This window comes from Vicugna pacos, chromosome 16 (genome assembly GCF_048564905.1).
Source record: "Vicugna pacos chromosome 16, VicPac4, whole genome shotgun sequence".
Classification (NCBI taxonomy): domain Eukaryota; kingdom Metazoa; phylum Chordata; class Mammalia; order Artiodactyla; family Camelidae; genus Vicugna; species Vicugna pacos.
Genome location: NC_133002.1, coordinates 26,350,153 through 26,371,161, shown reverse-complemented (window position 1 = coordinate 26,371,161; position 21,009 = coordinate 26,350,153). Strand labels below are relative to the sequence as shown.

The 21,009-nt window shown below is 41.3% G+C and overlaps 1 long non-coding RNA gene across 1 annotated transcript in view; it reads left to right on the top strand.

Annotated features, from left to right (window-relative positions):
• The first annotated feature begins 3,870 nt into the window (after nucleotides 1-3,870).
• Nucleotides 3,871-21,009, top strand: part of LOC140686245 (uncharacterized) — a 47,511-nt gene continuing 30,372 nt past the window's right edge. Inside the window, exon 1 of the long non-coding RNA XR_012059952.1 lies at nucleotides 3,871-4,084. This is a non-coding gene — a long non-coding RNA (uncharacterized lncRNA). The remainder of the gene's footprint in view (nucleotides 4,085-21,009) is intronic.

Below are 21,009 nucleotides of genomic sequence, written 5' to 3'. Positions count from 1 at the left end.
ACAGTGGGGATCATTCTGGCCCCTGCTTCCTAGAGAAGCCATCCTGTCTCTAGACCTAGAAACACTTACTGCATCTGCCACCCCCACGGGCTGGCATCAAAGGGAGCTCGTGCACAGACTCAGCAAAGGAAGGACCCCACAGAGGGCTGGCGGAGCGCAGAGCACATGCCACACAGGCCGGGGTCTCCCCTGGTGTCTGGAGAAAGTCACTTTCCTTGCTGCTTGCTTCCCCACTCCCAGTCGTGAGACTGAAATTAAATGCAACTCTGACATAGTCGGCTCTGGAATACAACCTCCTAGGTCATTCTGTCATGTTGACATACAGGCCCAGTGTCCCATCTCGGCCTCTGTGCTGCCCTCGGCTGCCCGTCAATGGCTTCCTATTTTTTGCCTTCTGTTCCCACACCCTTGTGTGATCCCCACACCCTCACCTGGAGGGTGGATGGACTTTGGGACCAGGTTCTGACACGTAGACTTACTTGTGAAAATGTATGTGAGTTCCACTCATTACCAGCTCCAGTGTTCCTTCTCTCTGTCTCTGTCCCTCAGTGCCTCTCTCTCTGACTTGTCTCTCTGTCTGTTTCTCTGTCTCCCCCTGCTTCTCTGTGTTTCAGTCTGTCTGTCTCTTTTCCTGTATGTATGTGTGTATATATTTATGTGTATATGTGTGTATTTATGTGTGTGTATTGTTCGGGTCCTGGGCAGGTCACTTCTGAAAATCCCTTGATGACATATTGATTATTTTGAATTCATGTTACTGAAGAAACATTATCTTTGAAAATTGTGCAAGCACTTTGGAGGGATCTTCTCTAAGGCTCAGCACTGCTAGGGAAGGAATGCACCTGTGGAATTTTGATGTATCCTGCACCTTGTTCTGCTGGAGAGGAGCGTCCATTTGCTCTTCCTTCCAGAGTACCTCCTGGGGCCTCTGCCTGCTCACGTTGTCACCAGGGCTGGTTGTCAACGGGCTAAAGACCTGCCAGGGTGATGGTGGCCAATGCTGTCTCTGCAGTCTGTCTTTCTACCTGTGTCCTCACCTGAGAGTTCGAGCATCTCTAGCAGACACTGGCCACATGTACCGCCTCTCGTTGGAACTGACTCTGTGTGTTTTGTTTCTTTTCAGAACACTGGGCTTTAAGAGGGTTTTGGACCACAGGGATGTGAAGCTTTTCTCCGACCTTGGGTCATGAGGAAAGGTTTTTCCAGGCTGTGGTTTGTCTTTCCAGCTGTCTTTCCTGGCCTTTGTTTTCTGCTTTTGTTTGGTTTTATTTTGCCACAAGAAGAGCTAAGCATCTCCCTTCTGGCTCTGATTTCACACTTAGAACAGCAGTGCCTACCCCGAGATTATACACAGAGTTACTAAAAGGGCTTCATATGGTACGTCTCATCTTTAATCCATCTGGACTTTCCTCTCAAAATACAAAAATGCTAATTCACGTGAAAACAAACAAGCTAAAATTTCACCCATCCCTACTTAAGATATGTGGGCAGACAAACAAAAAAAAAGCCAACTTTTATATGATTTCATTGATAGGGAACCTCCAGGATAGGTAAAGACATAGAGAGAGAAAGGGGATTAGGGCTTGTCATGGGCTGGGGGACGTAGGACGTGGGGTGCACTTTGTATACAGGATTTTACTTTGACGAAGGAAATAGTCTGAAACCAGTGGTGTTGGTCTCACAGCACTGTGAATGCAATTAATGCTCCTTAAAGTTGCACAATTTAAAATGGGAAAAGGCTAAACTTTATTCTTATATACTTAAAACAAAAATAGAATATAGTATAATAGAAAAGAAAAAAATCTGACTCCATAGAAGATCTGTCCTTTTGGCTTTAACCCTTTGCCCTCTTTTCTAGGCTTAGTTTTACTAGCTCTGCACCTTTTGTAAAACAATGTTGCCTTTAGCCTTAAATATACAGGAGAGCCTACTTTCAAGGCTCTGATCTTTAAGGATATTAACACTTTTGCACTTGTATAAAGACAACAGGTTGTAGAATAGAAAACTACTTTTGTTTTGTTAGAGGATTTACAGAGGCACTATGACCTGGTCTACGTAAACAGCTGCAAAACAAGATAATGGCGGACTAATATCTTGGAGAACCATCTTCCCCATGTCAACTTCAGGCTCCTTTTCTACTAAAAAGGGGAGGGGCTGTGGTTGGTTGTTGCAAACTTGTTGGTGTAGAAATTCTTTGTTCTTGGAATCCTTTGCAGCTGTCCACGTGGGTCAGATCATGGTGTTTCTGCAAAACCTGCAACAAAACAAACTTTTTCTATTCTGCCACTTGTTATCTTTATAGGAGTGCAAAGTATTTATATCCTTAAAGCTCAGAGTTTTGGGAATAGGCTCTCCTGTTTATTTCAGGCTAAAGGCAACATTGTTTTACAAAAGGTGCATAACTAGCAAGTCTAAGCCTAGAAAGCACGGCAGAGTGTTAAAGGAAAAGGAACAGATCCAATATGGAGTCAGATTTGTTCTTCTCTATTACAGTGACTTTTGGTGAGAGCTAAGTGGATGATTCCTGGGTGGGTCCTCCACTGTCCAAGGCTGGAGTTCAGGCAGGATCCCTGCCAGATTCACCATGACTTTGGACCAAATCTACTGCAGAGAAAGTGACAATTATTGGATTAAAATTACCTCTCAAAATCCCTTCAATTGCCTGTAAACTATACCACAGCAGGGGATGTCTCATTGGCCAGTCAACTGCCAGTCTCCCCTGATGCAAGGGACCAGCGTCTCGGTGAGATCCATGGTGGCCTGGCCAGTGCACCTTCCTACTTTGCTCTAAAACTTTGGCTTCCTCACTTTGATGCCTTGACAGCTTCCTTCCCTCTTCCCTCTGGCCTGGTGTGAATGAACAAGGTCCCTGCACCCACCTGGGCTGAGACCAGGCCATGCACACAGCCCCATGCACACAGCCCACCATCTGCTGTCTACCCCTGGGCTCAAGTGCAAACTCTGAACTCCCCCACCCCAAAGGTCCGCGTGCCCAATGCCTCCGCCTTAGGGGTCCAGATCACCATCAGTACCATCAACCACCCAAATCCCAAGGCCAGTGCCTGGCAGCCTGGGATCAACCTGACCCATCAGGTCAGTTGAGGCACAGGCTGTGGGAATCAGGGTGCCAAGGCGGGAATTGGAACCACCTTCAGCCCAGCCTGCCTCACCCTGTAGCCTCAGACATTAACTATGAATGTGCACACTAGGCTGGATCCCCCACTGGTGGCAGTAGTAATCATTACTGGAGCACGGATTTCCCCACCTCAACCACAGGGTGAGGGGTGGGGGAGTGAGCTCAGGGTAGGGGTGCACTCAGAATGAAGGGGATCCCATGGTGAGGGGGTACAGGTTGAGAGGTGTGGGGCCCGATCAGATTGGAACTGACCTGGTTGAGAGGTGAGGGGGACAATTTCAGGATGTTGGGTGTCCTGTGCTGAGATATGAGGGGTAAGCTTGTGGGTGTAGGGGCCATAGGTTAGGACCTAGCAGGATGGAGTGTCAGGGCAGGGACCTTGGTGTGAGGAGAAGGAGCAGTGTCTTCAAGGTCTGGTGGGAGACTGGGCCTGGCCAGGGGTGGGAAGGTAGTAACAGGGAGGAAAAGGTGTGCAGGGGAAGTGGGGCTGGCGGGGTGTGGCCTGGCCCAGGGCAGTCGTGGTTCTAGTTCAGTGCCAGGACCCAGTCAGTGGCTGGGTGAAGGCTCTGGGGATGGAGACCCGGCGGGACAAGCAGGAGGGGCCCCACCTGGCTCCTCCCGGCCCCAGCGGCCAGGGCCGGTAAAGCAGGAGACCCACCCGAGCAGTTTGCGCTGCGGGCGGGAGGAGGAGGGGCGCGCACGCGCAGACGGACAGACGCGCGGACGCCGGAACCCACCCAGAGCGCGTGGAAGCTGGCGGCAGCCGGTTGCTCCTGGACCAGCTCCTGGAAGAGGAACACAGCCTGGGGCCTGGGCCGCCACTTGCCCGCGGCTCGGCTGCCGCTGCCGGACAGTTAAGAGGGCGCTGGTGGGGGCGCGCTGCTCGGGGAGCCGGCGGGTGATGCCTGGGCTGTGCGGCTGAAGAGACGCCCAGGGAGGGGTGCGGAGGTGAGGTCCCGGCTGCGCGTCCCGTTAGGACCCTGAGGCGGGTCCCAGCCGCCGCTGTGGTTCGTGGTAACCCCGCTATTAGTAGTTCCTGGACCTCGCGTTTGTGCCGCAGCTTAAACCCGGGTTTAGGAGATCAGGTACAGCCCCGGGAGGTGGGAGGGCGCCGGACGGCTCCGGAGCATCTCCTATTGGCCCTCAGATCATGGCCTGCTCCTGGGAGGCGGGTGCGGTGCGGTCGCGGGTCCTCGGATGGAATGGGGGCTGCCCCATGAGAGCCCCTGGATTTGCTCCCATCTTAACCCGCGGCCTGACCTTGGGGGCGGCCTCTAAAGACCCAGGTTCGTGGGACTCAGGTTACAGGTCAGTCTGCTCCTGGGAGATGGGCTCGGTGTGATCAGTGTGCTGGGATGGCTGCAGCGGCAGCGGGAAATGGTCGCAAACCCCGCGCTCTCATAGGGCAGCCCCAATCCCGCCATAGCAGCCGCCACCTTTCCCTGACAGCACAGCACCCGCCTTCCAGGAGCAGGCTGACCTGTAACCTGAGTTCCACGAACCTGAGGCAGCAGAGGCCAAGCTCAGGCCATGCGCTGGGGAGTTTGAAGCAAATCCACGGGCCCCCATGGTCAGACTCCATAACCCGCCACTCCCTTCGACCACACCGCGCCCTCTTCCCGGGAGCAGGCTGACCTGGGGACCGTGCCTGGAGCAGCAGAGGCCGAGCCCTTGACAGGCCGTGGGGAAGATGGGGGCAGCTTGCCAGGTCGCTGCCCATCTCCCTGCCGCTGCCCCAGGTTCGTGGATCACTTGTTTTCAAGCCAGTGGTTTCCTGAGAGGCAGGCGCGGTGCAGTCAGGTGGCGGAGGCTGCGGGGAGGGATGCTGCCCCAAGGGAAGCAGGTGGACTTGCTCCCATCTCCCCCAGGGCCAGACCTGTGGACGGCCTCTGCTGCCCCAGGTTTGCAGGACACATGTCATGTCAGCCTGTCCCTGGGAGGAAGGCTCAGTGTACTCGGGGCAGCATCAGTGGCTGAAAAGAATTTTAGAAGTGGGCTCTAGCCCAGCGTAACTAACTCTCCTTTCTTCTCTTGCTTCCTCAGTTGGTGGCTGTATCGGCTTTTTCATTATAGGTTATTGCTGGATAATGAACATAGGTTTCTGTGCTATATAGAAGAAACTTTATTTAAAATCTCTTTTTATATGTAGTGGCTAACATTTGTAAATCTCGAACTCCCCTTTCCCTAGTAACCTTAAGATTGTTTACTAAGTCTGCAAGTCTGTTTCTGTTCTGCAGATGAGTTTACATTGTCTTTTTCTCTCTTTTTTTAGATTGCACATATGAGTTGTATCATTTGGTATTTTTCTGTTTCTGGCTGATTTCACTTAGAATGACCATCTCTAGCTCCATCCATGTTGCTGCAAATGGTTTTATTTTGTCCTATTCATGGTAGAGTAGTATTCCAGTGTATAAATATGCAGCAACTTCTTTACCCAGTCATCTGTTACTACATTTAACTTGCCTCCATGTCTCGGCTATTGTATACAGTGGTGCTGTGAATACTGGTGAGCAGGTATCTTTTCACATTGGAGTTATTTCCAGTTATGTACACAGATGTGGAATTGCTGGGTCATAGGGTAAGTCTACTTTTAGTTTTATCAGGGATTTCCATGCTTTCCATAATGACTACACCAAACTAGATTTCTACCAGCAGTGTAAGAGGGTACCCTTCCCTCTACAGCCTCTCTAGCATTTATCATTCATGAACTTCTGAGCGATGGCCATTCTGACTAGTGTGAGCTGATTCTTCATTGTAGTTTTGATTTGAATTCCTCGGTTTATTAGTGATATCGAGCATTTTTTCCTGTGCCTATTGGTCAATTGTGTCTTCATTGGAGAAATGCTTGTTTAGGTCTTCTGCCTATTTTAGGATTGAGCTGTTTGTTTTTTTTGTTATTAAGTTGTATGAGCTGTTTATATATTCTGAAAATTAAGCCTTTGTTAGTCGTATAATTTGCAAATATTTTCTCCCATTCGTAGGTTGTTGTTTACTTTTGTTTTACTTATGGTTGTCTTTGTTGTGAAGAAATTTATGAGTTTAATTACGTCCCTTTTGTTTATTTTTTTCTCTTATTTCCATTGCCTTGGTAGATTACCCTAGGAGAATGTTGCTAAGATTTATGTCAGATAATGTTTTGCCTATGTTTCCTTTTAGGAGATTTATCATGTCTTGTCCATCTGCATCTTTAAGCCTGTACTCTACATCTGTGCTTCAGTTTTGAATTTTGAGCTTCTTAGAGAAAACCTACTCTTAGCTCATACGTTAGATTCAACATGTCTAAAGCTGATTTCATAATCTTTCTTCTTGCAGCGTCTCCACTTATTCAGTGGGATAATCATTCTTCCGGTCTTAAATACCCAAAGGCTTGGAGTGGTCTTTGATTTATCTTTTTCTCACCACCCTCCATATTTTGTCAGCTTCTTGAACTGTATGTTTTTGGTTTCAAGTGTCTATTCTGATTGCTGATACTCTGATGAAGAGCTTTCATCCCTGATACGTTATTGTTTCCTTCTGCTGAATTCTTGGATATTCTCTCCCCCCCTTTCAGTCAACCTACAGTTTTGGCTCTCCAACATCTAGAGTCAAGTCAAAGAGTTAACACAACCAGATCTCAGTCAGGTAGTCTCGACCCATCATCATTTTGTACTTAGCTTATGTGTTCCAATTATTATGTAACTTAGCCTCCTATGGTAACATGTGCCTTATTAAAAACCAGGAGTCACCAGCCTTTTCCTATCCAGTCCTCAGTTAAAACAGATTACAATTGCCCTGAGAACTAGTTGGAGCCCCATCCCCTTCATAGAGTCTTCCCTATTTACTCCAAATACTTCTAGCTCCTCTTTGTATTCCTGCACTGTTTATGATCAGTAGCCTGTAATCTTGGCTTTGAGTACTGACTTGGTACCATCCCTGGGTGGTTTCCAATGTTTTTCCTCACTTAGCTGGTAACTGGAGAAGACTACCTTGTTCAGCCTCCTTTATACCCCTCACCCTGCTTAGCATCGGACAAAACATGCATCCAGGCAGTGCTTACCTACTTTATTTATTTGCAGGGTGGTGGTGTGGATTATAGCTAATAACTATTAATTCAGTGTTGCAATTAAAAAAGAAAGGCAAGAAAATCCATAAAACTTTATCTCCATGTTCAGTTTAGCGCTTTACCTCAATAGTTTTCTTAAGTCTGTATTTACATTCACATAGTGTTCAGTGCTTGTACAGTTTCCTGAGGCAAGCAGGTGAATTGTCATTATGTTTGACTTTCACGTTACATTTCATATTGGATATATTTGTGCAATGACAAAACCTTCTTTTATAAGTAAACAGCCGGAAGCCCAGAGAGACTAAGAGCCTAACCCAGGGTCACCTGGTTAGTGTTTGGCACAGGCCAGGACCACAGTTCACATCATCCAGCTGATCGTCTTCCAGTGCCTTTTCATTCCAGTGCTGGGAAATGTAGCCCCATCAGCCAAACGGCCAAGTCACATTGCTGCCCCTTTACCTGCCAGTGATGGAAGTGCTACAAATAGTGGCAAAGGAAAGGTCAGAAATAGGAGTGATAAAACACATTTAAGTGCTGGAAATGGATCCTCAACCTCCTCCTCCCTACTTGAGCGCCTCACAAGTGTCCCACTCTGACAGTTCTGATCATTGTTTATAACATAGCCTTAAAATCAGACATCTTTTATAAGACATGCTTTTATCTTGGTCCCTTTCCTGCTAGTAGTCACCATCATGGGCAGAAAGTGCTTGGTTATGTTCTGTTTGTCACATAGGTGGGAGGGAAAGTGGGAAAGGGAGTGGGTTGTACTGAAGCCGAGCATTTTACAGCTCTGTTGTTCTAGGCCCAGAGCAGTTCCACTCTTGCTTTCATCACCTCTCCACCTCCGAGTCCCAGCCACCCATTCATGCCTGCTTCCCCACATGCCACGTCCTGGGGAAGGACAGAGTGGTGGGCAATACCCCCTCCGCCCTCTGCTCTGGGAGGTGTAGGAGTCTGCATTAACTTTTGAGCTGTTTTAGTAATTGGGCTTTTCCAGCTTTTCTAGACATCTCCTTTCCATCTCTGAGAAATTGGATTTGTAACTTAACCATACATGGACTATACTAATGTATTCAGTGACATTAGTGTGATGTTGCCTCTAAGGTGTTCTGTGACTGGATAGGAGGTTTTTATTTCACAGGATGCTTCACATCCAATTCCAAAGGCCTACAGGCTGCAGGTGTAATCCAAGTTCTTACATGTCTGTAAGGTAGACATGAACATTATTTGATAATATGACCATATGTTCATAGATTACGGTTAGTCCTCCGGCTCTGTATCTAATGAAAGTTTAAATTCCAAACACTTGAAGAAATTTTGTGGACCATGTCTTTTTGCCTGTAACCAGTTGCAAAAACTGAAATCACAACTCTACCACAAGCCACAGTGTTTCCCAGTAGAGAAAGCCCTCTAATTTTACAACCTCTAAGTAGTGCAATGGTTGTTTGGGTGAGATGAGGGATGCCAGAGTATTTTTTGGGACACTAGAGTGGCATGACAAGTATTCTGGGACTGGTTACAGTTGAATCTCTACTTCCTATATCCTGGATTGATTACAGAGGCAATGTTAGTGCAGTAACCATCTTGTGTATGCAAGTGTAGGTAGGAAGACAAGAGAGAAAATAGAAGGGATATAAAGTAATGGAGGGACTTCATAGCAGTACAAATAGTGACTTTGACACCACCAGCTGATGACATGAACTTGGCAAGAATTTGTGAGAATTGGTGGGTGTCATTGCAAGCAGGAGAGTCCTGCAGCTCTTGGGGTGAACAGGCAAAGGGGAGAGCAGATATGGTGGCTATCCGGGGGCTATTTTTGTCCTGAATGTGAAAATGTCCAGTCCCCTGTTCAATTTGGCAGCCACAACTTCACATGACTCAGGGCATTATTTCCACCAGAAATCCATAAAAATATAAACAACCTCTGTTTCCCAAAGTGTTTGTTCTCGATCTGAGATGATTGTCCTGTGGTGGGAGGTAAGTGGGCGATGGGCCCTGTTACATCACCCCCTTTCACTAGAAGTCTACCTCGATGCTTTTCATCCTACTCCTAGAGGTGCTCTCATTCTGTTACACCTAGGCCTGTAAGACGGGCTTGCCTGAATCCTCACGTGAAGAGGGATAGTTATGTGCAGTTTTAAAAAATTGCTTGGGTCATGTGGTCCTTTGTTCCTTCCATTGGAAATCACTATTCCAGAGCAAATAGTATGCCTCCATAGAAAGTATATTGTTTGTAAGATGTCTTCAGAGGTTTTGCAGTTGGTTTAAATATTTGCTTGGTGATGGCATCTTGATTGATTGAAGGAGGCAACCCTCACTAGGGGCATTGTGTGCTTTCGGTCTGAGAGTTCCTTTCCTGGCAGTAGAGTGTTCGTAGGCAGAGTTAGAAAGTTACCTGGTCTGAGAAGCCGAATTTGCCCGCAGCTGGGAATTGGCAGAAGAGTCTGTTATGGAAGGAAAGCTTTAGGATTATCTGGTAGCAGAGTTCTGGGATCCAAACCCTGGGAAACCTCAGCTTTTGTAGAGTATGTTCTGTAACAATAGGCTATAGGATAATTTTTACACTTGTTATGGGATGTAGAGTTGGGGAAAGACTTAAAAATGAAAGAACTTTAAAAGAGAATCTTCGAATATTTTAAAGAAGACAGTTCTCAGAATGAGAGCTTTTCTAGAAAAGACTAGTTCTTCACTTCACAGGGGAAGCAGGGAGCAGGTGTAACTGCACTTACGGTAACTTAAAAGGTAAACCTTACCCTCCCACTTAGCTGTTTCCTGGTGTAAGTTCATCTCGCACATCTGTAGTTATAGACCTGATGTGTCATTTTCTGGTACTCCATTCTGCTTCTTAGTGAGAGACTGACACAAAGCCACATAGCAATTGAAAAATTGTGCAAACGACTTTATTGTTAAAAATGTAGACCTGTGGCTGGGTGCTTCATTTGCAAGTGTCTTTCAGTACATAGAACACTGAAAAGAATGCAGTGTTATTTCTTTTTTTATTCCTTTAAGCCTTTGAAAAGAAGGTTTTCTTTGCAGAGTGTCTGGAGTACATCAGAACAAGCAGAAACTAAAAATAGCTTTAAGAAAGCTCCAGTATAGACGTTGCTTATAGTATGGTATCTGTCTTAAAGTTAATTCTTTAAAGCAGGAAGCTGTAACTCTCAATTTCTTAAGCAAATATAAACATTCTTGACACTTAATGACATTCTTTGTGGGGTGAAGCTGATTTTGCTTCCATTCTGAGCGTTGAAAGTCCTTCTATGATACTCCTACCAGTCCTCAATATTTTATTTTCCCTCTGTTGTGAACTTGTTATTAAACTTGAAGCAGATATAAATATCATTAACTTGCTACATATGTAGATGTTCAGTGTTACATAGTCAGAAAGTTTGTGTACATCACACGTATCTACATAATTCCCCCCTTTCCAACTGTGTTCCTGATAGGATGGTGGGAAATGGCAGTATGGGGATATGTCTTTCAGTACACAGTGTTTCCCCTCTTCCCTGTACCAGATCTGGATTTTCTTTCATCTTTCGGCTTCTAGACTTACTAGCTCTTTTTCTTAAGCTAGGTATGTCTCATCCCCCTGTGCACACAAACATGCGTACACACACACACACACACACACACATATATTCTGCCATAAGGAGTAGCGTGCAGCATCCCATTCTCCCACTCCTTCTCTGGATCCACCCACTGGAGGCAGTGTCTTGCACGAATTCATTTGTAAGTTCCTTTATAAAATTCGAGTGGTTGGGAAATAGGACTGATATCCACACCTAGTAGGCAGGCCCTCAAGGACAACTTCTATGGTTAATGCCAGGTTATCTTAATGTTTGAGTATCTGGGTTTCATGTCTTCCTCTACCACCTGTGTGACCCATGATTCCCACATTTCTGCCTCCCTCTAGAATTTTTCTCTCCAACTCTGAACTCTTACAATGTTCTGCTGATTTGACATCTTCACTTGGAACTCTGATATCTTAAAATCAACATGTGTAAAAACTGAGCTCTTTGTCGTCCAACCCCCCAAACTGGTCCTTTCTGCAACATCCCCCATTCAGTTAGTGGAAACTTAATCCTTCCAGCTGCTTGGGTCAAAAAACTTGGAGTTATTCTGATTTTCACTGACATACCACATGAATTCTGTCAATAGATCTGGTTTAACACTGCCTTTAAAACAGATCCAGAACCCAGCCACTTCTCACCATGGCTCCTGCCTCCACTGCTGCTTCCCTGCCCTGAGCCACTGTCCTCTCCTCCTGCACAGCCCTTCTCAGAGGCTTCCCTCCTTTCATCTCTGACCCGTTTTGACTATTCTCACCCGGCAGTCAAGTGAGCCTTGAAAACCTAAGTTAGATTGTGTCGTCATTCTGCAGTGCCTCCCAATTTCACTCCGGGTAAAAGCCACAGTCCTTGCAACGTCCTCCAAGGCCATACAGGATCTGCACTGACCCTTCTCCGCAGCTCCAGCAGTGCCCCCATTCTGGAACATGCGAGGTGCACGCTGGCCTCGGTGATGGTTATTCCGTCTACCTGGGACTTCTCACCTCCTAGTCTTATTTCTAACCTCAGTCCTCAGTGTGGCCTGCTCTGGTATTTAATACAACATCACCATAATCCCATACCCCAAACTCTCTTTACCTTGCCCTTTTTTTATTTTTTCCATGGTTCCTCTTTCTTAACATGCCACTTCCTCTGCCTCTCTGTCGTGTGAATTGTCATCTCCACCCCCCACCCCAGCTAGACTCCAACCCAGCTCCGTGAGGACAGGAATTTTGTTTTGTTTATTGATCTATTCCAAGTGCCTAGATTAGTCCTGGGTACATAGTAGCCTGTCAAAAATTATTTGCTAAATAATTTAAAATATTATAAAATGAGTCATCCTTTTAGGAACGGGTGAGGAAAGGAAGATGCATGAAAGAATGGTGCAGTAAATAATGATATTTGCCTGTTGTTCTTTGTGTGATATATATATATGTGTTTTAGTCTTAATTTGGTATCCAGTTTCTTAATTTAATATCTGTATTAAGGTGTAATTTACAGGCCATAAAATTCACAAATTATAATTGCACAAATCAGCCATTTTAGATATTTCTAGAGTTGTGCAACTGTGTCCTCACAAAGTCCCCTTTTTTCCATCCATATGCAGTTCACCCTCCACTCAGTGGCACCCTGATTTTATTTGTTTTTGTTTTTTTGGCAATCACATCTCAAAAGAATAATTTACACAGCAGTACTAATAGAGCTTTGGCTTTTAGAAATGACACACTTAAATATGAATTCAGCTGTCATTGCTGAATGTAGGTAGCAGTATCAGACATCGGTGAGAAGAATGGACTTGAGTGTCAGACTGGCTGCAGTCTTACCCAGCTCCACCAGTTACCAAGTTACCCAAATTATTTTCTGCCTCAAGCTCTTTATCTGTTATATGGGGGTAATAATAGCAGCTTACAGAGTTGTTGTGAGGATTAAGCAAATAGTGAAACAAAATTTAGTATAGTGGCCAGCTTATGTAATTACGTAAGAAATAGCCTTGCAGGTAGAGAGCAAAATTCAAATCAGTTTCTAAAGTATGTGTAAAATATGATCCAGTTCCTGCCTGGTTTGTAAACACGTATGCCTACTGCAGAATGTAAAAGCAGGCTAATTTCCAACAGAAAAGATCATTTCTTAGCATTTCTTTCAAAGATATATGCAAAATCATTTTTACTAAATTTCGGGTGCCCACCTCTGAAAGAGCTTTGACACCAGGGAGGTAATTATCTACTTTTTTGTTAAAATCATGCTGACCATCACAAAGTGTTCTGAATTATATTTTAGCCTTTATGTTGGGAAATACTGTGAGACTTCTTCTAAATTAATGGGGGGGCATTCACTGTAGCTCTTGTAGCTGTTTTGTTGTTTTCTTTTATGTACAGATGCACAAAGCAGGTTCATCAGAAGCCTCTCAATTCCAAAGATAATAACAGTGAAAAATATTGTACAGTGACAGTGAATCCTTGGCATATGAAGAAAGATTGTAAAGCCCTGAATGAATTAAGAAGGTATTGTTACATTAACATACATGTAACCATGGCTCTCTTACCTTTATTTTTCACTTTATAATGAAGATACTCCCCACCCGTCAAGGTTGCTTTGTTTGATATAGGGAATATCTAAAGCCTTTTCTGCAAGTTTTTAAAATAAGTAACAGAAGGTAATTTATCAGAAGTGTGAATGGTGTAATCTGCTCTGTCTAGTATAGTAGCCACTAGCCACATGTGGCTATTTTGAATTGAGATGTTCTATAAGTGGAAAATACATAATAGATTTTTAAGACTTCATACAACAAAACTAATGTAAAATATTTATTAATAAGTTTTAAAAGTGTCAATCACACTTTTGAAATGATAGTATATTGGATATTTTGGGATAAATATAATTATTACTGAAATTAATTTTACTTGTTCCTTTTTATTTTCTAAATGGTATTACTGGAAAGTTGTGACTTACACTATGTTTCTATTGACAATTCTGGCTTCTAACTTATTGCAAATAATATGAAAAGAAAACTTTGATGAAAAATTTTGTAATTGAATAGTTGATTTACATCATAATATTTTCAGGTGTGCAATACAGAGGCTCAAAATTTTTATAGATTATATTCCATTTAAAGTCACCATAAAATAATGGCTATATTTCCCTGTGCTGTATGATACAGCCCTGTAAGCTATCCAATTTATACATAGTAATTTTTACCTCTCAATACCCTACACCTTCCCTGCCTCCCCTCTCCTCCTTCTCCCCATTGGTAACCACCAGTCTGTTCTATGTACCTGTGAGTCTATTTCTGTTTTATTATAGTAATTAATTTGTTCAATTTTTTATATATACATATAAGTTAATACATAGAATATTTGTTTTTCTTCCTCTGACTTATTTCACTATGCATAATAACCTGTAGGTCCATCCATGATATTGCAAATGGCATTATTTTATTTTTTATGGCTGATCAGTATTCCATTGTGTGTGTGTGTTCATGTGTGTATATCTGTGTGTATATACATGCATATATGTATATATATATATGTGTATATATATATATATATATATATATAAAATATACCACAACTTCTTTATCCAGTCATCTGTCAGTGAACACTTGGGTTGTTTCAGTGTTTTGGCTATTGTAAATAGTGCTGCTGTGAACATTGGGGTGCATGTGTCTTTTTGAATTATATTTTTCTCCAGAAATATACGCATGAATGGGATTGCTGGATCACACGGAAGTCTATTTTCAGTTTTTTATGGAAACTCTATACTGTCCTCCAAAGTGGCTGTGCAATTTACATTCCCACCAACCGAGTAGGAGGGTTCCTTTCTCTCTTAAAAGGTCAAAAATTCTCTAAATTTATATACTTTCCTTACAGTTTAGGACACAATTTGGCAAAAGCCAGAAAGAATTTGATAGGAGTAAATACAGTATTTTTTTTAAATGTCCATGCATTACGGATAGATATGTTATTGATGAGTTGGTTCCCTACATTTGTAGATGCAGAAGTTTTTATACCTTCATAGACATTTCAGTCTAGCAGAGAGAAAAATTTCTTTGCATTTTGCTGAACTTGTCCGGGTGGCTTTATCAAATATGGTCCAGGCCTCCAGAGGTGAATACACATCCAAACCTGAAACATTTGAATGTCTGCAAGATTTTAAGAGTCCAGAATGTCAGATCTGGACTATAAATCTGGTAAATGACATCAGTGAGTGGACTCAAGAAAACTCCATTTGAGTGCAAAACCTTTCATAAGCCAAAAAAGGCATTGAAATTGTGGCAAAGCCAGAGACTTGTGTGTGACACATATGGCCACAAACCCATGGGGACAACCACAGGCGTCCTGGAGTGCCAAGGGAATTCCATGTGAGGAGTCCAGCACTCACAGGAATCCAATAAGTCCCTGCCAGCCAGAGCAACTTCATTGCTACCGTGCTGTTTTGAGCAAATGTCTTTTCAACAGGTTCAAATTGGTTTGTATTTTTTTTTACATTTTTTATTAATTCATACTCATTTTACAGTGTTGTGTCAAATTCCAGTGTTCAGCACAATTTTTCAGTCATTCATGGACATATACACACTCATTGTCACATTTTTTTCTCTGTGATTTATCATAACATTTTGTGTATATTTCCCTGTGCTATACAGTGTAATCTTGTTTATCTATTCTACAATTTTGAAATCCCAGTCTATCCCTTCCCACCCTCTACCCCCCTGGTAACCACAAGTCTCTATTCTCTGTCCATGAGTCTATTTCTGTCCTGTATTTATGCTTTGTTTTTGTTTGTTTTTTTTTTTAGATTCCACATATGAGTGATCTCATATGGTATTTTTCTTTCTCTTTCTGGCTTACTTCACTTAGAATGACATTCTCTAGGATCATCCATGTTGCTGCAAATGGCATTATGTTGTCGGTTTTTATGGCTGAGTAGTATTCCATTGTATAAATATACCACATCTTCTTTATCCAGTCACCTGTTGATGGACATTTAGGTTGTTTCCATGTTTTTGCTATTGTAAATAGTGCTGCTATGAACATTGGGGTGCAGGTGGCACCCTGAAGTAGATTTCCTTCTGGGTACAAGCCCAGGAGTGGGATTCCTGGGTCATATGGTAAGTCTATTCCTAGTCTTTTGAGGAATCTCCACACTGTTTTCCATAGTGGCTGCACCAAACTGCATTCCCACCAGCAGTGTAGGAGGGTTCCCCTTTCTCCACAGCCTGTCCAGCATTTGTCATTTGTGGATTTTTGAATGACGGCCATTCTGACTGGTGTGAGGTGATACCTCATTGTAGTTTTGATTTGCATTTCTCTGATAATTAGTGATATTGAACATTTTTTCATGTGCTTTTTGATCATTTGTATGTCTTCCTTGGAGAGTTTCTTATTTAGGTCCTCTGCCCATTTTTGGATTGGGTTGTTTATTTTTTTCTCATTGAGTCATATGAGCTGCTTATATATTTTGGAGATCAAGCCTTTGTCGGTTTCACTTGCAAAAATTTTCTCCCATTCTATAGGTTTTCTTCTTGTTTTATTTCCAGTTTCCTTTGCTCTGCAGAAGCTTGTAAGTTTCATTAGGTCCCATTTGTTTATTCTTGCTTTTATTTCTTCTAGGAGAAAATTTTTGAAACGCATGTCAGATAATGTTTTGCCTATGTTTTCCTCTAGGAGGTTTATTGTATCTTGTCTTATGTTTAAGTATTTAATCCATTTTGAGTTGATTTTTGTATATGGTGTAAGGGTGTGTTCTAGCTTCATTGATTTACATGCTGCTGTCCAGTTTTCCCAACACCATTTGCTGAAGAGACTGTCTTTATTCCATTGTATATTCTTGCCTCCTTTGTCGAAGATGAGTTGACCAAAAGTTTGTGGGTTCATTTCTGGGTTCTCTATTCTGTTCCATTGGTCTATAGGTCTGTTTTGGTACCAATACCATGCTGTCTTGATGACTGTAGCTCTATAGTATTGTCTGAAGTCTGGGAGAGTTATTCCTCCAGCCTCTTTCTTTCTCTTCAGTAATGCTTTAGCAATTCTAGGTCTTTGATGGTTCCATATAAATTTTATTATGATTTGTTCTAGTTCTGTGAAATATGTCCTTGGTAATTAGATAGGGATTGCATTAAATCTGTAGATTGCCTTGGGCAGTGTGACCATTTTAACAATATTGAATCTTCCAATCCAAGAGCATGAAATATCTTTCCATTTTTTAAAAGTCTTCTTTAATTTCCTTCATCAATGGTTTATATTTTTCTGTGTATAATTCTTTCACCTCCTTGGTTAGATTTATTCCCAGATATTTTATTACTTTGGGTGCTATTTTAAAGGGGATTGTTTCTTTACTTTTTTTTTCTGTTGATTTATCGTTAGTGTAAAAAAATGCAACTGATTTTTGAACATTAATTTTGTAACCTGCTACCTTGCTGAATTCTTCGATCAGCTCTAGTAGCTTTTTTGTGGCCCTTTAAGGGTTTTCTATATATAGTAACATGTCATCAGCATATAATGACACTTTTACCTCTTCTTTTCCAATTTGGATCCCTTTTATTTTTTTCTCTTGCCTGATTGCTGTGGCTAGGAATTCCAGGACTATATTGAATAGGAGTGGTGATAGTGGGCATCCTTGTCTTGTCCCAGATTTTAGTGGGAAGCTTTTGGGTTTTTCACCGTTGAGAACTATGCTGGCTATAGGTTTGTCATATATAGCTTTTATGATGTTGAGATATGCTCCCTCAATACCCACTTTTGTGAGAATTTTTATCATAAATGGGTGTTGAATTTTATCAAAAACTTTTCTGCATCAATTGAGATGATCATGTGGTTTTTCTCCTTTCTCTTGTTGATGTGAAGTATTACAGTGATTGATTTGCATATGTTGAACCACCCTTGTGTCCCTGAGATGAACCCCATTTGAGCATGATGTATAATCTTTTTTTTATGTTCTGTTGGATTCTATTTGCTAGTATTTTGGTAAGGAACTTTTGCATCTGTGTTCATCAGTGATATTGGTCTGTAATTCTCTTTTTTGGTGGTGTCTTTGCCTGGTTTTTCTATCAGGATGATGGTGGCTTCATAGAAAGTGTCTGGGAATATTCCTTCTTTTCAATCTTCTGGAAGAGTTTGAGAAGGACTAGTATGAGTTCTTTTTTGTGTGTGTGTTAGAATTACCCGGTGAAGCTGTCCAGTACTGGACTTTTATTTGTAGGGATTTTTTTTTTATTGTTTATTCGATTTCATTCCTAGTGATCAAGTCGTTCAAGTGGTCAGTTTCTTCTTGATTCTGACTTGGTGGTATGTATGTTTCCAGAAACTTGTCCATCTCCTCTAGGTTATCCATTTTTTCCATGTAGTTTTTCATGATATTCTCATATGATATTCAGTATTTCTATGTTATTTGATGTAATTTCTCCATTTTCCTTTCTTATTTTGCAAATTTGTGTTCTCTCTTTTTTCTTCTTTGTGAGTTTGGCCAGAGGTTTGTCGATTTAATTTGCTCTTTCAAAAAACTAGCTTCTGGTTTGATTATTTTCTTTATCTATTTTAATCTCTATTTTATTTATTTCCTCCCTGATCTTTATTGTTTCCTTCCTTCTGCTGACTTTTGGGTGTTTTTGCTCTTCTGTTTCTAGTTCTTTTAACTGGTGGGTTAGATTGTTTATTTGATATTGTTCTTATTTGAGGAAGGCCTGTATCACCTTAAACTTTCCTCTTAGCACTGCTTTTGCTGCGTCCCAAAAGTTTTGTGTGGTTGTGTTTTCATTTTCATTTGTCTCAAGGTATTCTTTAATTTCAACTTTGATTTCATCATTGACCCATTGGTTTTTTAATAGCATGTTGTTTAATCTCTATGCTTTCCCTTTTTTCTCCTTTGTTTCTCCTTAGTTGATTTCTAGTTTCAACAGCATTGTTGTCAGTAAAGTTGCTTGAGATAATTTCTATGTTCTTAAAATTGTTGAGACTTCTTTTGTGACCAAGTACATGATCAATCCTAGAAAATGTTCCACGTGCACTTAAAAAGAATATATATCCTATTCTAGGGGGTTGTAATGCTCTGAAAATATCCACTAAATCTAATTTTTCTATTGAATCATTTAATTTCTCTGTTGTATTCTTTATTTTCTTTCTGGAAGATCTGTCTAGTGATGTTAATGTGGTGTTAAAATTTCTGACAATGATTGTATTCCCATCAATTTCCCCCTTTATCTCTGTTAGTAGTTGTTTTATGTACTTAGGTGCTCATGTTGGGTGCATATATACTAATGATTGTAATATCCTCATCTTGTGTTGCTCCCTTAATCATTATAAAATGTTTTTGTTTATCTTTCTTTATGACCCTTGTTTTAAAGTCTATTTTGTCTCAAATCAGTACTGTTACATCTGCTTTTTTGGCATTTCCAGTTGCATGGAATATCCTTTTCTGTCCATTCACTCTCAATATATATGTGCCCTTCTCCCTAAAGTGTATCTCTTGTATGCAGAATATTGAAGGTTCTTGCTTTATTATCCAGTCTGCCACTCTGTCTTTTGACTGGAGGATTTATTCCATTAACATTTACAATAATTAATGATAGATGAGTGTTTATTGCTATTTTGAACTTATTTTTGCAGTTGATTTGGTATTTCTTTTTCGTTCCTTTCTTCTTCCTTTTGTGGTATGGTAACTTTGTTTTGTATCATCTTGGATTGTATTTAGTTTTTGTGACTCACTTGTAAGTTTTTGGCTTGTGGTTACACTTTTTTGTAAGTTTGTTAACCAATTACTCTAACTGTGTGTACTAAACAGATAGAAATGTAATCTCAAACCCATTCTACCAAGAATAAAATATTTAAAAAAAAAGAAGAAAGAAAAAATACTCTATATTTTCTTGCTTCCCTCTCCCACTCAATGATTTAGATATCTTCTTTTACAGTTTCATGTTTATTCTATTTGTAATTCATGGTAGTTATCACCTTTCCATTTATGAGTTCTCATTTCTGTAGCATCCTGCTTCTTTTCTATTTAGAGTAGACCTTTCAATATTTTTTTTGCATGGGTTTAGTGTTGCTAAAGTCTTTTAGTTTTTTGCTTCTCTGTGAAATTCTTTATCTCTCCTTCTATTCTAAAGGATAGCCTTGCTGGAGAAAGTATCCTAGGCTGCATCCTTTGTTTCATTAAGAACTTTGAATATATCTTGCCACTTCCTTCTGGCCTGTAGTGCTTCTGTAGTGAAATCAGCTGAGAGCCTTCTCTTCTAACTCACTCTTTGTTTTTCTCTTGCTGCCTTTAGAATCATTTCTTTATCCTTCAGTCTGGCCATCTTGATTATGATATGTCTTTGTGTGGGTCTTTTTAGGCTCTTCCTGTTTGGGAACCTCTGAGCCTCCTGTGCTTGGGTGTCTGAATCCTTCTTTAGGTTTGGGAAGTTTTCAGTCATGATTTCTTTAAATACCTTTTCCATCCCCTTTGTTCTTTCTTCCCCTTCTGGAATCCCTATTATGCATAGATTGGCATGCTTTATATTATCCCATAGGTTCCTTACATTGCTTTCATTGTTTTATATTTGTTTTTCTCTCAGCTGTTCTGATTGGGTACTTTCTGTTGTCCTCTCTTCTAGGTCACTTATTCGTTCCTCTGCTTTATCTAGCCTGATTTTTACAGCCTTTAGGTCAGATCTCATTTCAGCCAATGAATTTAACAATTCTAATTGGCTTTTCTTTATAGCTACATATTTTGTTTTTGACATATTTTATGTCTCTAAACACTATCTCTTTTAGTTCCTTCAGTAATTTAATCACTTCTTTTTTGAAATCTTGATCTAGTAGGCCATCAATGTCTATTTCATTGATCGTTCTTTCAGGGGATTTCTCTTGCTCTTTTAATTGGGAATACTTCCTCTGCTTTTTCATACTGCTCGTATCTCTCTGGCACTGTGGCTTAAGGTATATCAGTTATCTATTGTGGTCTTTAAGGAGTTTATTCATTTATCTATCTAAAGCCTATGTGGAAATAAAACTTAAAAACGAGAGAGAGAGAGAATTTTAAAAGAATGGAGGAAAAGAAGGTTTGAAAGCAGTGTATAATCAGTAATAGAAGAGCAAGTTGAAGCAGAATAGCAGTCGAGTTGAGATGTCTTTTAAAAGCCTTAATAAAATGAAGAAAAATATCAAAACACAATATTTAAAACCTGTGAATAATCAATAACAGATCAAAACCAAGAGAATTAAAAATGAAATGAGAAGTGTAAACGTAGAGAACTGTTTAAACACTAAGGATTAATAAGGTAATAGAACATAAAACAGGTATAAAAAGATTTA